This window comes from Caretta caretta, chromosome 23, assembly GCF_965140235.1.
Source record: "Caretta caretta isolate rCarCar2 chromosome 23, rCarCar1.hap1, whole genome shotgun sequence".
Classification (NCBI taxonomy): domain Eukaryota; kingdom Metazoa; phylum Chordata; order Testudines; family Cheloniidae; genus Caretta; species Caretta caretta.
The window spans coordinates 11,110,379-11,124,695 of record NC_134228.1 but is presented as its reverse complement, the minus strand read 5'-3'; the positions used below and the strand labels follow the sequence as shown (position 1 = coordinate 11,124,695).

Sequence of the window (14,317 nt, the reverse complement as noted above, 5' to 3'; positions counted from 1 at the left end):
TTGCCTGGGAGTTCGCCTGGGGTGAGCCCAGTGAGGCTTACATCTTGCAAACTGCTCTGAGGAAGCTCATAGTAGGAAGGTGATATGGAAGGGGGGGGTTCAGCTGTTGTGACCTGCACTGGATGTGCCATGTTTGTCTTTCTTCCACAGGACAGAAGCGACTTTGTCTGTACAAAGTGCAAGCTGGTCTCCATATTGGAAGAGAAGATTGAATCATAGAATCATAGAATCATAGAATATAAGGGTTGGAAGGGACCCCAGAAGGTCATCTAGTCCAACCCCCTGCTCGAAGCAGGACCAATTCCCAGTTAAATCATCATTGAAGGTCTGGAGCAACAGATAACGACCCTGCGTTGCATACGAGAAACTGAGGATTTTCTGGACAAAACTCAGGATAGGCTTCTAGGGGCACAAAGCTCTAAAGATATAGAGCAGGTTGCACAGAGGAGCCAAGAGGCCAGTGAAGAAGCTTGGCAACATGTGACCTCCAAAAGAGGTAAGCGGAATGTCCGGGTTCCAGTAACACAGACACAGGTAACTAACCGCTTTCATGTTCTCTCCACAGGTACCGTTGCGGAGAGTGGACCAGATGATATGTCTGGGGCGAGAAAGCAGAAGGAGACTCCGCTGGTTGGAAGGCATGAGATACGATGTCCTGAGGTTGGGGGTTCCATGACCACCACTCCCAAGAGGAGAAGGCGGGTGGTGGTGGTCGGGGACTCTCTCCTCCGGGGGACTGAGTCATCTATCTGCCGCCCTGACCGGGAAAACCGAGAAGTCTGCTGCTTGCCAGGGGCTAAGATTCGCGATGTGACGGAGAGACTGCCAAGACTCATCAAGCCCTCGGATCGCTACCTCTTCCTGCTTCGCCACGTGGGCACCAATGATACAGCCAAGAATGACCTTGAGCGGATCACTGCGGACTACGTGGCTCTGGGAAGAAGGATAAAGGAGTTGGAGGCGCAAGTGGTGTTCTCGTCCATCCTCCCCGTGGAAGGAAAAGGCCTGGGTAAGGACCGTCGAATCGTGGAAGTCAACGAATGGCTACACAGGTGGTGTTGGAGAGAAGGCTTTGGATTCTTTGACCATGGGATGGTGTTCCATGAAGGAGGAGTGCTGGGCAGAGACGGGCTCCATCTTACGAAGAGAGGGAAGAGCATCTTTGCCAGCAGGCTGGCTAACCTAGTGAGGAGGGCTTTAAACTAGGTTCACCGGGGGAAGGAGACCAAAGCCCTGAGGTAAGTGGGAAAGCGGGATACCGGGAGGAAGCACAGGCAGGAATGTCTGTGAGGGGAGGGCTCCTGCCTCATACTGGGAATGAGAGGCGATCAACAGGTTATCTCAAGTGCTTATATACAAATGCACAAAGCCTTGGAAACAAGCAGGGAGAACTGGAGGTCCTGGTGATGTCAAGGAACTATGACGTGATTGGAATAACAGAGACTTGGTGGGATAACTCACATGACTGGAGTACTATCATGGATGGTTATAAACTGTTCAGGAAGGACAGGCAGGGCAGAAAAGGTGGGGGAGTAGCACTGTATGTAAGGGAGCAGTATGACAGCTCAGAGCTCCGGTACGAAACTGTAGAAAAACCTGAGTGTCTCTGGATTAAGTTTAGAAGTGTGTGCAACAAGAGTGATGTAGTGGTGGGAGTCTGCTATAGACCACCAGACCAGGGGGATGAGGTAGATGAGGCTTTCTTCCGGCAGCTCACGGAAGCTACTGGATCGCATGCCCTGATTCTCATGGGTGACTTTAATTTTCCTGATATCTGCTGGGAGAGCAATACAGCGGTGCATAGACAATCCAGGAAGTTTTTGGAAAGCGTAGGGGACAATTTCCTGGTGCAAGTGCTAGAGGAGCCAACTGGGGGGGCGCTTTTCTTGACCTGCTGCTCACAAACCAGGTAGAATTAGTGGGGGAAGCAAAAGTGGATGGGAATCTGGGAGGCAGTGACCATGAGTTGGTTGAGTTCAGGATCCTGACGCAGGGTAGAAAAATAAGCAGCAGGATACGGACCCTGGACTTCAGGAAAGCAGACTTCGACTCCCTCAGGGAACGGATGGCCAGGATCCCCTGGGGGACTAACTTGAAGGGGAAAGGAGTCCAGGAGAGCTGGCTGTATTTCAAGGAATCCCTGTTGAGGTTACAGGGACAAACCGTCCCAATGAGTCGAAAGAATAGTAAATATGGCAGGCGACCAGCTTGGCTTAATGGTGAAATCCTAGCGGATCTTAAACATAAAAAAGAAGCTTACAAGAAATGGAAGGTTGGACATATGACCAGGGAAGAGTATAAAAATATTGCTCGGGCATGTAGGAATGATATCAGGAGGGCCAAATCGCACCTGGAGCTGCAGCTAGCAAGAGATGTCAAGAGTAACAAGAAGGGTTTCTTCAGGTATGTTGGCAACAAGAAGAAAGCCAAGGAAAGTGTGGGCCCCTTACTGAATGAGGGAGGCAACCTAGTGACAGAGGATGTGGAAAAAGCTAATGTACTCAATGCTTTTTTTGCCTCTGTCTTCACTAACAAGGTCAGCTCCCAGACTGCTGCGCTGGGCATCACAAAATGGGGAAGAGATGGCCAGCCCTCTGTGGAGATAGAGGTGGTTAGGGACTATTTAGAAAAGCTGGACGTGCACAAGTCCATGGGGCCGGACGAGTTGCATCCGAGAGTGCTGAAGGAATTGGCGGCTGTGATTGCAGAGCCATTGGCCATTATCTTTGAAAACTCGTGGCGAACGGGGGAAGTCCCAGATGACTGGAAAAAGGCTAATGTAGTGCCAATCTTTAAAAAAGGGAAGAAGGAGGATCCAGGGAACTACAGGCCAGTCAGCCTCACCTCAGTCCCTGGAAAAATCATGGAGCAGGTCCTCAAAGAATCAATCCTGAAGCACTTGCATGAGAGGAAAGTGATCAGGAACAGCCAGCATGGATTCACCAAGGGAAGGTCATGCCTGACTAATCTAATCGCCTTCTATGATGAGATTACTGGTTCTGTGGATGAAGGGAAAGCAGTGGATGTATTGTTTCTTGACTTTAGCAAAGCTTTTGACACGGTCTCCCACAGTATTCTTGTCAGCAAGTTAAGGAAGTATGGGCTGGATGAATGAACTATAAGGTGGGTAGAAAGCTGGCTAGATTGTCGGGCTCAACAGGTAGTGATCAATGGCTCCATGTCTAGTTGGCAGCCGGTGTCAAGTGGAGTGCCCCAAGGGTCGGTCCTGGGGCCGGTTTTGTTCAATATCTTCATAAATGATCTGGAGGATGGTGTGGATTGCACTCTCAGCAAATTTGCGGATGATACTAAACTGCGGGGAGTGGTAGATACGCTGGAGAGGAGGGATAGGATACAGAAGGACCTAGACAAATTGGAGGATAGGGCCAAAAGAAATCTGATGAGGTTCAATAAGGATAAGTGCAGGGTCCTGCACTTAGGATGGAAGAACCCAATGCACCGCTACAGACTAGGGACCGAATGGCTAGGCAGCAGTTCTGCAGAAAAGGACCTAGGGGTGACAGTGGACGAGAAGCTGGATATGAGTCAGCAGTGTGCCCTTGTTGCCAAGAAGGCCAATGGCATTTTGGGATGTATAAGTAGGGGCATAGCGAGCAGATCGAGGGACGTGATCGTTCCCCTCTATTCGACATTGGTGAGGCCTCATCTGGAGTACTGTGTCCAGTTTTGGGCCCCACACTTCAAGAAGGATGTGGATAAATTGGAGAGAGTCCAGCGAAGGGCAACAAAAATGATTAGGGGTCTGGAACACATGACTTATGAGGAGAGGCTGAGGGAGCTGGGATTGTTTAGCCTGCAGAAGAGAAGAATGAGGGGGGATTTGATAGCTGCTTTCAACTACCTGAAAGGGGGTTCCAAAGAGGATGGCTCTAGACTGTTCTCAATGGTAGCAGATGACAGAACGAGGAGTAATGGTCTCAAGTTGCAGTGGGGGAAGTTTAGATTGGATATTAGGAAAAACTTTTTCACTAAGAGGGTGGTGAAACACTGGAATGCGTTACCTAGGGAGGTGGTAGAATCTCCTTCCTTAGAGGTTTTTAAGGTCAGGCTTGACAAAGCCCTGGCTGGGATGATTTAACTGGGAATTGGTCCTGCTTCGAGCAGGGGGTTGGACTAGATGACCTTCTGGGGTCCCTTCCAACCCTGATATTCTATGATTCTATGTGTAATTGGGGTGGTACCAAGAGACTGGAAATAAGAGCAGGCATTAGGACTCCTGGGTTCTATCCAAGCTCTGGGAAGGAAGTGGAATCTCGTGGTCAGATTGAGATGTCTGGGAGCTAGGACTCCTGGGTTCTATTCCATATCTCTTGGTGCAGTGTGGGTTACAGCAGAGGGGGCTCTATGGCATGGTTTTAAGTTCTATCACTGGTTCTGGGAGGGGAATAGGCTCTGCTGGTTAGATGGAGGCAGCTGGAAGCTAGGGCTCCTGAGTTCTGGCTCTGAGTGAGGAGTGGTGTTTAATTGGTTAGAAGGGGAGTTAAGAATCCTGGATTCTATTCCTGGTTCCAGGAGAAATTTGGGGTGTACAGGATAGGAATTGGGTCACAACTACAAGTTATAATTCAGGCTATACCACTGACTTTTTTTGTGACTTTGGGCAAGTTACTTTCCTTCTCTGGGGCACAGTTTTCCATGTGGAAAATAGAGAGATAATAATATGTACAGAGCAACCTCATATGAGAATTAATTGGTGATATTTCTGCAAGGTTTAATAATAGGTTAATATTTCTGTAGGGATAGTAGTGAGATGTTAAGAGGAAGATTTACAAACATTGATATTACTTTTGAAACTCACACACCTATATTTGGATTGTTTCATTTCTGAACTTGTATTTCAAATCACAACGATTTTGAAGTTACGTTTGTATCATAAATAAACAGTCTATAAATACAGGATCTATCATGTAGGATGTTGAGTTTGTTTCTTTTTAAGTAAAAAATAGTGTCACTTATAATTTTTTAGTCAGTGAAAACAGCTGGGGGGTTTGTTTGTTTTTTTGGTGGTTCAAAATTGTGTTATTGACATGGGTTTGTATTTCTGGCATCATATTTTGAACCCTCTTCCCCATTCCAGTCTCTAAATTGCATCAAATTCTAACAAGGATTTGAGTCCATCCCCCAGTGATTGAAGAAGCTGAGGGAGAGGGAGTTAACACCCCATTGAGGTGAATTAATCAGCAGTTCAGTTTCACACTCCTTTAACATGGCTGGATAGAGTCAGAGCTATTGTTCCTGTCCAGGCTAAGAAGAGCATTTGTCAACTGCCTCTGGTGATTAAAGGCCCCCAGGGGAGTTAGAAAAGACACACTCTTTAGGCTTGGTTTACTCACAGATTTTGTACCAGTATTGATAGGAAGCTGATGTCATGCTGCTATCCTCACCCCAGAGATCCCCAGGAACTATATCCAAATAACCACACACAATCATATGCTCCTACTCAAATACACAGTCAAACACACAGAGAGATGTATGTACTCCCACATGTAGAAACAAAGGCCTGCTTCCTACATAAGGAAATTGACTGGCAGAACATAAAAGGTTGTTACAAGGAGGAGGGAGAAAAAATGTTCTTCTTAACCTCTTAGGATAGGACAAGAAACAATGGGCTTAAATTGCGGAAAGGACAGTTTAGGTTGGACATTAGGAAAAACTTCCTAACAGTCAGGGTTGTTAAAAACAGAAATAAGTTGCCTAGGGAGGTTGTGGAATCTCCATCACTGGAGATTTTTAAGAGCAGGTTAGATAAAACACCCGTTCAGGGATGCTCTAGATAATACTTAGTGCTGCCATGAGTGCAGGGGACTGGACTAGATGACCTCTCGAGGTCCCTTCCAGTCCTATGATGCTATGATTCTATAACTATAGTGGTAATATAATATTGTTATGGCTCAATGGGGACCAGGTCCAGAAGTACTCACTGTATAGCTATGATGTCATAACAGCCATGTGGACCCTCTATTCTGGAACAAAAGTGAAGCAAAGTAATGATTTCAGGATGAAGTCCTTTTATTCAGGAATAGTGTGTCCATGTGGGGAATTACACCAGCATAATAATTATTCTGCTTTAGTTCTGCTGGCCAATTTTCCTTTTTAGACAGGCCCTTAGACTCCTTAGGCCTAGTCTACACTGCAGAGTTAGGTCGATGCAAGGCAACTTACATTGTCCTAACTATGGAAGTGTCTACACTTAAATTTTGCTCCTGCTGATGTAACTGCCCAGCTACACCAACTTAATAACTCTTCCTCCAGCGGTGAAGCTTGATGTAGTTAGGTCGATGCAGTATCAATGTAGACACTACATTAACTTATATTGACTGTTACTGGCTTTCAGAAGCCTTCCCACAGTGCCCCACACTGACAGTACAATCGATACAACAGCCTCTGGTGAGGACACACACCGCCGACATAAGAAGGAAAGTGTGGACCTGCAGAAATTATGTAATTACTGAGGCGGATGTATGCCAATGTAAGTTAGGTCAACTTAATTTTGTGGTGTAGACATGGCCTTGGTCCCTTTGGAGTGTTTGAAAAGAGCTCTTCTTCCAGCCTGGTGTTTATCCCTTTGATGTATTTACAGAGAAGAATCAGATCCCCTCTTAGCTTTCTGCAAAGATTATAAAATATTATTATTTTTAACACACATATACATGCATCATTTCATTGCTGAACTCTAATTTGAAATCCATGATCTAGATAATAATAAAGTTCTCTTTCTGTCATGAGTAAACATGTGTATAAATACAGGAGCTGTCATTTTTGCATTTGTCTGTATTTCTTTATAAGTAACATATTTTATTATAATTTTGTAGAAAACTAGGTTAATGAAAACTGCAAGTTTCTTTGGCATTTGGCTTTCATCTTCACACATCAATATAAAATCTACATATACAGAAAAGACTTGCTGTAGACAGTGTGCTATTGAGATGGGTTTTTCCTTATGCCATCACATTTTGCCTTATGCTTCCCCATCTCAGGATCTAAATTGAATTTGCATCTAGTTCTAACATGGATTGGAGCCTAATCTCCAGTGATTGAATGAGCTGTCGGGGGGTGGGGGGGAGGTTGAGGGAGTTAGCACCCTATTGAAGGTTAACCAGCAGTTCAGTTTCATGCCCCTGTGACCTGGCTGGCTATGCCAGGCAATGAAGTGCATGTGGCTACTTCCTTTGCTGAATAAAGACCTAAATGGAGAGATATTGACCAGGACTGGTCTACACACAGATTTTGTACAGTTGAAGATCAGAAGATGATATCAGTCTCCTGGTGCAAACCCAGAGATTCCCAGGAACTATACCCAAACAACAGTGTGCACACATGCACAAACAAATTTATATAATCATTCACACATAAACTCCACAAACCACACACTCATAGACCCTAACAAGCCCTGTCTGAGTGTCTGACTAATACAGGTGTGACACTCTGTACTTCAGAGTATAACCCTAGCACTCCCATATTCACCACTATGATATGATTATGATGTTTTGTACAATGCCATGCCTTGTGAGGTATTATTTGAAGTCTTGATCTGTTGAATGATAATAACATGTTGGATTGTATGTGCTAACACTGTATGTAAAGTTATGAAGCGTTACTTTATGTGTTACTGAAATATGTTGTGAGGTTGGGAATACCCACAGCCAGCCTTTCAGTTACACAAAGGAGTAGTCATCAATATCCAGATGGGAATTAATGGCTCATCAACACACAATCCACTACTCTAGAGACTTCTGGGTGAAGACATGTAACCCATGGGGACGGACTAACCCACATCACAGGAAAGATCTTTCCAGGAAACTGGAAGAAAGTATAAAAGAAAGACAGTGGCATAATCTCTTGGCCTCTCTTCTCTCCCTCCTCCCACAACTCAACACCTGGAAGAACATCTGGAGGAAAAAGACTTTGAACTTGGGAAGGGTGGTCCTAGCCTGAAAGGCAGTCCCAGCCTGTATATTGAGGAACTGTCACCTGCTTGAACCATCTGTCAGGGTGAGACATTGTTTGATTCAACACTTCCTTAGACTAAAAGTTTAGGCTTTAGAATGCATGTTTAGTTTTCATTTTCTTAAGGTCACCACCTCTGACCATTCTGCCTACCACTTATATCACTTAAAATCTTTCTGGAGTTAATAAATCGATTTTCTATTTTACCTAAAGCCGTGTGATTTAGTTGAAGTGCCCGGGAAATCTCAGCTCAGGTTAACAAGGGCTGTTGCAAGTCCACTACCCTTTTGTCGGAATGGCAAACTAGGTAATGAGCTTACATGTGGAAGTCTGTGGACGTGCCTGTCAGAGGCTTGTAGCTTGACATCAGCAACACAGTGGCAACCCAGGTTGGGACCCCTGAGAGGGGTGTGTGAATTAGTCACTGTAGCCTATATCTCTTCAGTAACTGGTCTAAACTGGGCCAGCAGAATAACTGTAATGCCATTACAAGTTGCGTCAACATTATGAGTATTTGCTTGAATAGCTGTACCAGCAAACTTTCCTAGTGCAGACAAGTCCTCAATCTGTAAAATGCATCCTTTTCAAGTATGGGGTTCAGTCTAAACCAGCAATGATGGAATGGGGGAGCTGGCGAGGGGTTGACACCCCAGTGAAGTGTTTGGGGGGTTAGAAGGGTCAGTGCTCTTATTCCTGCTGTTTTCCGGTGGAGAACATTATTGCAGATACAGAACAGAGCAGCCCCATGTTGAAGGCTGGTAGATGTGTAAACATACAGCAATCTATATACAGAGTGCAGAACAGGACCCCAAATTCCTGGTCACATGGCTTCTTTCTCTGCTGACTTTGCAACCAAGCTGATAACCCTGTACAACAATATCCCAGCGGATGAGGCTAATATCATATAGGCTTAAATCAAATGTATCTCAGTTACTCTTGCACCATCATAATCTGGTGCCACATGGCCTATAGATGCACAGAGTGTGGCACACCCACACACAAACATGAACACAATCGCACATACACCTTTTCCCCAACAGACAAACGAATGAACCAGAAAACCACCCGAGTCCAGCAGGCAGATACAGTCACACAAAAATGTGCTCAGTTGTGCATGATGCTCTAGTGCGGAAACATATACACTCCCACATGAAATCAACAACACACTTGCATGAATAGACACTAAAATACCACCCAGAGATGTATATGGCCTTGTGCCATCACATTTTTGGACTCTTAACCCCCTTCCCCAGCTCAGCAGCTAAACTATATTAAGTTCTAGCATGGATATGAGTCTGCAACCTCACGGCCAGACTGGGAGAGTGGGAGGCTAAAAACCCCATGAGCTGGAATAGCCCCTGTTGGAGTCTGGTTTATGTCAAAAAGTCCAGAATTGTGTGCCAAGAGCACAGAACAGGACCCCAAATTCCTATCCACATGGCTTCTTTTTCTGCTGGCTTTGGAAACCATTTGCTAGCCCCAACAAATAAGGTTTTCTGTGGGTGAGGCTTGTGTCCATGCAAAGTGGGGGTTTTCTTGGACGTTTGCAACATCAGCTGATTTAATCAGCAGCTCAGCCTGATGCTGCTTTGATCTGCAAATCCATGAAGTCCATGTGGCAACTCCCTCTGTTGATTAAAGGGTGGAGGGGACTTGGGAGGGAGACACTGAGTGGGGACCTTAGTATATAAGAGAGGCTGGAAAGGCTGCTGGGCCAGGACACCACAAGACCTGGGAGAGACTTTGCTGCCTCTGAGGCCCAGCTTTGCCAGAGCCCCTGACAAGATGATGCTTTGCATGGAGACATCCTAGCCAGCCTGGACCTGGGGAGAATGAGACACACACTGACAGGTAAGTCCTGCTCTGCTTTGCAGACCTGACACTTGATTATTTGAACCTTAGCAGCATAGTTTGGAACACTGGTGCTTCTCCTGGGAAAAGGAAGCCACAGGATAGAGCTATTTATCTGATGCTGGCCACTGTAAGCAGGAAATTAGACTAGATGGACTATAGATTTGTTTGTGTATGGTAATTTCTATTTGTTTGTTCCCCATCTTTTTTCTCAGCATCTCTCTCCTTATATCTCACTCATGTCTTTCTTTGTCTTTTGCTTTCTCTCCATCTAGCCTTCTGCCTGCCTTCCTTTCACTCTTTCCCTGTCTGTTTCTCTGACTATTCTGCTGTACGTGTTTAGCAATAGTTTTTAAATGGAAGGTGCTGCTTAGTTTGGATCTTGTTGAAAGAGACAAACTTCAAAGCACATTGCTCAGTTTTCCTGGTGAGATCCTCCTGTTAGTGGCTTCTACTCAAAATTGCCTTGGCAAATCGCTTTTCTACATTTGATAGAAAAGCCAGTACAGGAGGTCACCTTTCCCCAAAGAAGCATGTTTAAACCAGACTGGAAGTACATTAGTTGTATACTTATGTCTGTGTGTAGAATATTTTCTTCTTGGGTTTCCTTTGAAAATCAGAGACATTCTCTCTCTCTTTCTTTTCACTCTCTCACTCTCCCTCTGCCCTCATGCCCAAGGAGGCACCCTGGTTTCAGAGAACTTTTCCCACTCATGAGAAGTCAAATACAAAGCATCCAAATGATTCATCACCGACCTACCGCCCCAACAGGAGCACTTGCTGGAATATTGAGAAAAGTAAGTGCTCCTCTGTTGAGGCATAGGACAAGTGAAAACCTACAGTCACCATTTCCCCTGCAAATTCCCAAGAACAATATCCAAACACAGCTGGCACTCTCTGAAGAGGTAAAGCAGAAAGTGCTGCTCTGTCTGGGCATTTTTCTGCAGTGGAGTCCATCAGATGCTTCATACCTCCAAGAGAGTCCCTGGTTCCTGTGAGCATTTCCCAGTGGTCAGAAGAGGAACCCACAGAATCACAATGGAGCTTCAAGAAAAGGAGTACTTGTGGCACCTTAGAGACTAACCAATTTATTTGAGCATGAGCTTTCGTGAGCTACAGCTCACTTCATCAGATGTTTACCATGGAAACTGCTTTCACTGACTTTGCACCCTACAGGAGCACTGGCTGGAATATTGACAAGGGTATGTGCTCTCCTGTTGAGGCCTAGGTTAAGTGAAAAAATTACAGCATTTTCTCTGCACAGCATAAAATGGAGACTCTAATTCATATGTTTCCTCTCTCTCAAATGTTTTTTCTCTCACTGTTCTCTTTTCCATCGACTGTATGTTTAAATTCAGTGACCATTGTGAATTGCAGGGAGTCTTATCCAAAGACAAGTCTGAAGAACTGCACCTGAACTCCAGCGTAGAATGATCAGCAACCTCCACTGGGGAAATTCCCACCAATCATATCTAAACCACTGCACTGTCTGTTTTTTTCTGTAGGATAGTGCTGCCTGGTTTGGGTCTGGTTTCTTGAGAGAACAAGCACATTGCTGGGTTTCAAGGCAGAACTCCAGTTTGTTGGTTTTGGGGTTTTTGCACAAATTATGCTCTTTTTCTCCAGAGAATGATTTCGCAGGCAGGGGCTGGCTGGCTCCCAACATTTACCCCAAACATTCCCTGGAACAATAGCCAAACACAGCTGGAGTTTCCTGAATAACTAAATAAGAAAGTGCCAATGTGTTTGGATGTTGTTTCTGGAGTTGACTTCTTCAGGGATTCCACCCCTCGCCCCCCTCCAACATACAGGAGAATCTCTGGTCTCTGAGAACTTTTCCTGTTGATGAGAAGTTAAATCCAAACCATCCAAATGGACCATCACTGACCTACCACCCAAATGGGAGCACTTGCTGGAACATTGAGAAAGGTAAGTGCTCCCCTTTTGAGGCATTGGCCATGTGAAAAACTGCAGCATTGTCCCCACACAGCACCAATCCACAATGCTTAATCCTCCAGTGCTGAATTCGGAGCAACCACAAAATGGGAAATCCTAGCCAGTCACAACCACAGCACTCTTTGCTCGCTCTGTAGGGTGGTGCCACCTAGTTTGGATGTGGTTTTTGTGAAACACAAGCACATTGCTGGGTCTCCCTGGAGAACTCCTTTTGTTTTGCACAGGCTAGAGTTTTCTCTTCCTAGAAGAATACTCTCCTGGATGTGGCTGGCTGGCTGCCAGCCAACCATTTCCCCCCAAAATTCCCAGGAACAATATCCAAACACAGCTGGCTCTCTCTGAAGAGCTATAGAAGAAAGTGCAGCTCTGTCTGGGCATTGTTTCTGCTTTGAAGTCTGTCAGATACTTCAAACCTCTGTGAAAGTAGAATGAATTATATTGAAATTATAATTCATTAAAGAAATGCTATTTGAAGGGTTTGTTGAAATATAGTTGTCAGGAAGAGAAACATTAAGGAGTGTGAGACAATGGGTCCTCAAACTAATGAACTTAGAGCTCCTACTGAGCTAGGAGATTGGTAAACATTAGTATGCAAATAAGATATGTATGTATATTTGTCAGTTTCTGCTTTCTTTTGTCTCTTATGTTAAATTGGCTTTGGCTTAGCTGTATAAATAATGACAGGTTTCAGAGTAACAGCCGTGTTAGTCTGTATTCGCAAAAAGAAAAGGAGTATTTGTGGTACCTTAGAGACTAACCAATTTATTTGAGCATAAGCTTTTGTAAGCTAGCTGTAGCTCAAGCTAGCTGTAAGCTGTAGCAAAAGTTATCTTGAGCCTCAGAGAGGGGCTCACATCCGGGTGCATTAGCAAAGCGCTTTGCTAATAAACAGAGTGGTCTGACAAATTATGTGAGTCCTGAATCTGACTTTGACAATTTGGAGGTTCCACCAAGATGGCAACCGTCTTCTCTGGGGCTGTGTGACTCCTGACTGTTCTTAGGACGGCCGTGGCAAGCCGGCACCTGGGCATTTGGCCCGAGCGGTCCTCCGCCAGAACGGAAGGGTGCATGACCACAGTGAAGTCTACGCCATCGAACCTGTTGGTTCCCACTCTGTTCTGTTAGGGATCCCTGGATCTGACATCAGGAATCTGGTCAGGTAATTATTTCTGTGTTTTGTCCGGACTGAGGACTGTCTTGTCTCTGTCTATCCGTCCTCCCTGTGGTGTGTTTGAGTCTGGGTGCCATCTCCGTCCCGGGATCGGCTGACCAAAGGGTTCCTGTACCCACAGTCTGAGTGAGTGAAATCTGCACAATTGCAGCCGCACCTCGCCTTGGGTAAAACCCTTGGTGTGAAAGCAAGGGAGATTGAGGTAGTAGCCTGTGGGCTCCTTTTGTGTGTTGCACCGGGCATCGCTTTGACGAACCCGACTTTCCTTGTGTGATTGGTGTGTAAAGTCCTCCTGAATGGGTAACCAGACATCTAAGTCGGGACCATTCCCTAAAGGAATGCCGGCTCAGTTTATGTATTTTAGGAAGAGTCCGGACTCCTGTAAATTTCTGGAAAAATGGTCTAGGCTAAGGGGGTCAGGTAGAGTGGCTACTACCACCACTACGCTTCTGTCCCCAGAAACCTTTACAGCTATTCTGAGGGAAAATGGGCCCTTTTCCCACGGAAATGGTCTATAAGGGACTGCTGCAGGCAGAGAGAGAATCTGATCAAAATTGTTTGACTATTGGGTAATATAATCAAAATCACTAAAGGATGTAAGGGGTTTCTATTGGAACTTAACTTGGCTGCTCCTGGTTGTGTCTAGTTGTACAAGATGGAAGTGTAATCGGGGTACAGTTGTGTAAAAAAGTAATCACAGTGCAAGGGATGTTAGGCAAAAGAGAATTTTGTGTGCGTGTATAGTGCTAAAATCTGAAGCTGTGTCTCAGAGCTATTACCTGAGAATAAACTTATAGCTTGGTACAGCAGAGAAACTATTGCAAACATGGTCTGTTGCACAAGAGGGGAAACTGAGGTACACCACCTCATGAATTTCATAAATGATCAGTGAGTGGGGTTATTCACCAGCCTGACTATAGAACAAAATAAGGACAGCCTGGAGGTAATTCTTCTGTTTTTCCTGCAATTAGCAAGGAAATATGTAAAAGAAAGTGGTATTATTATGAAGCAATAATCAGTCCCCACCAGGGGGGTGGAAATTCTTTCTTTTGTTTTTAGACTCTACAAGCAAGCTGGCGCCAGCGGAAGAATAACTCAGAATACCTTCAAATCCAGACTCCAGCGAGAAACTGCTGAATTGGAATTCATTTGCAAATTGGATACTATTAATTTAGGCTTAAATAGAGACTGGGAGTGGCTAAGTCATTATGCAAGGTAGCCTATTTCCCCTTGTTTTTTCCTACCCCCCCCCCCAGATGTTCTGGTTTAACTTGGATTTAAACTTGGAGAGTGGTCAGTTTGGATGACCTATTACCAGCAGGAGAGTGAATTTGTGTGTGTATGGGGGTGGGGGGGTGAGAGAACCTGGAT

At 45.2% G+C, this 14,317-nt stretch overlaps 1 long non-coding RNA gene across 2 annotated transcripts in view; it reads right to left on the bottom strand.

Moving 5' to 3' along the window:
- Nucleotides 1-6,012: 6,012 nt before the first annotated feature.
- Nucleotides 6,013-14,317, bottom strand: part of LOC125628010 (uncharacterized) — a 28,445-nt gene continuing 20,140 nt past the window's right edge. For both annotated transcript variants that reach the window (XR_012665859.1, XR_007354130.2), the window contains exon 4: nt 6,013-6,628. This is a non-coding gene — a long non-coding RNA (uncharacterized LOC125628010). The remainder of the gene's footprint in view (nt 6,629-14,317) is intronic.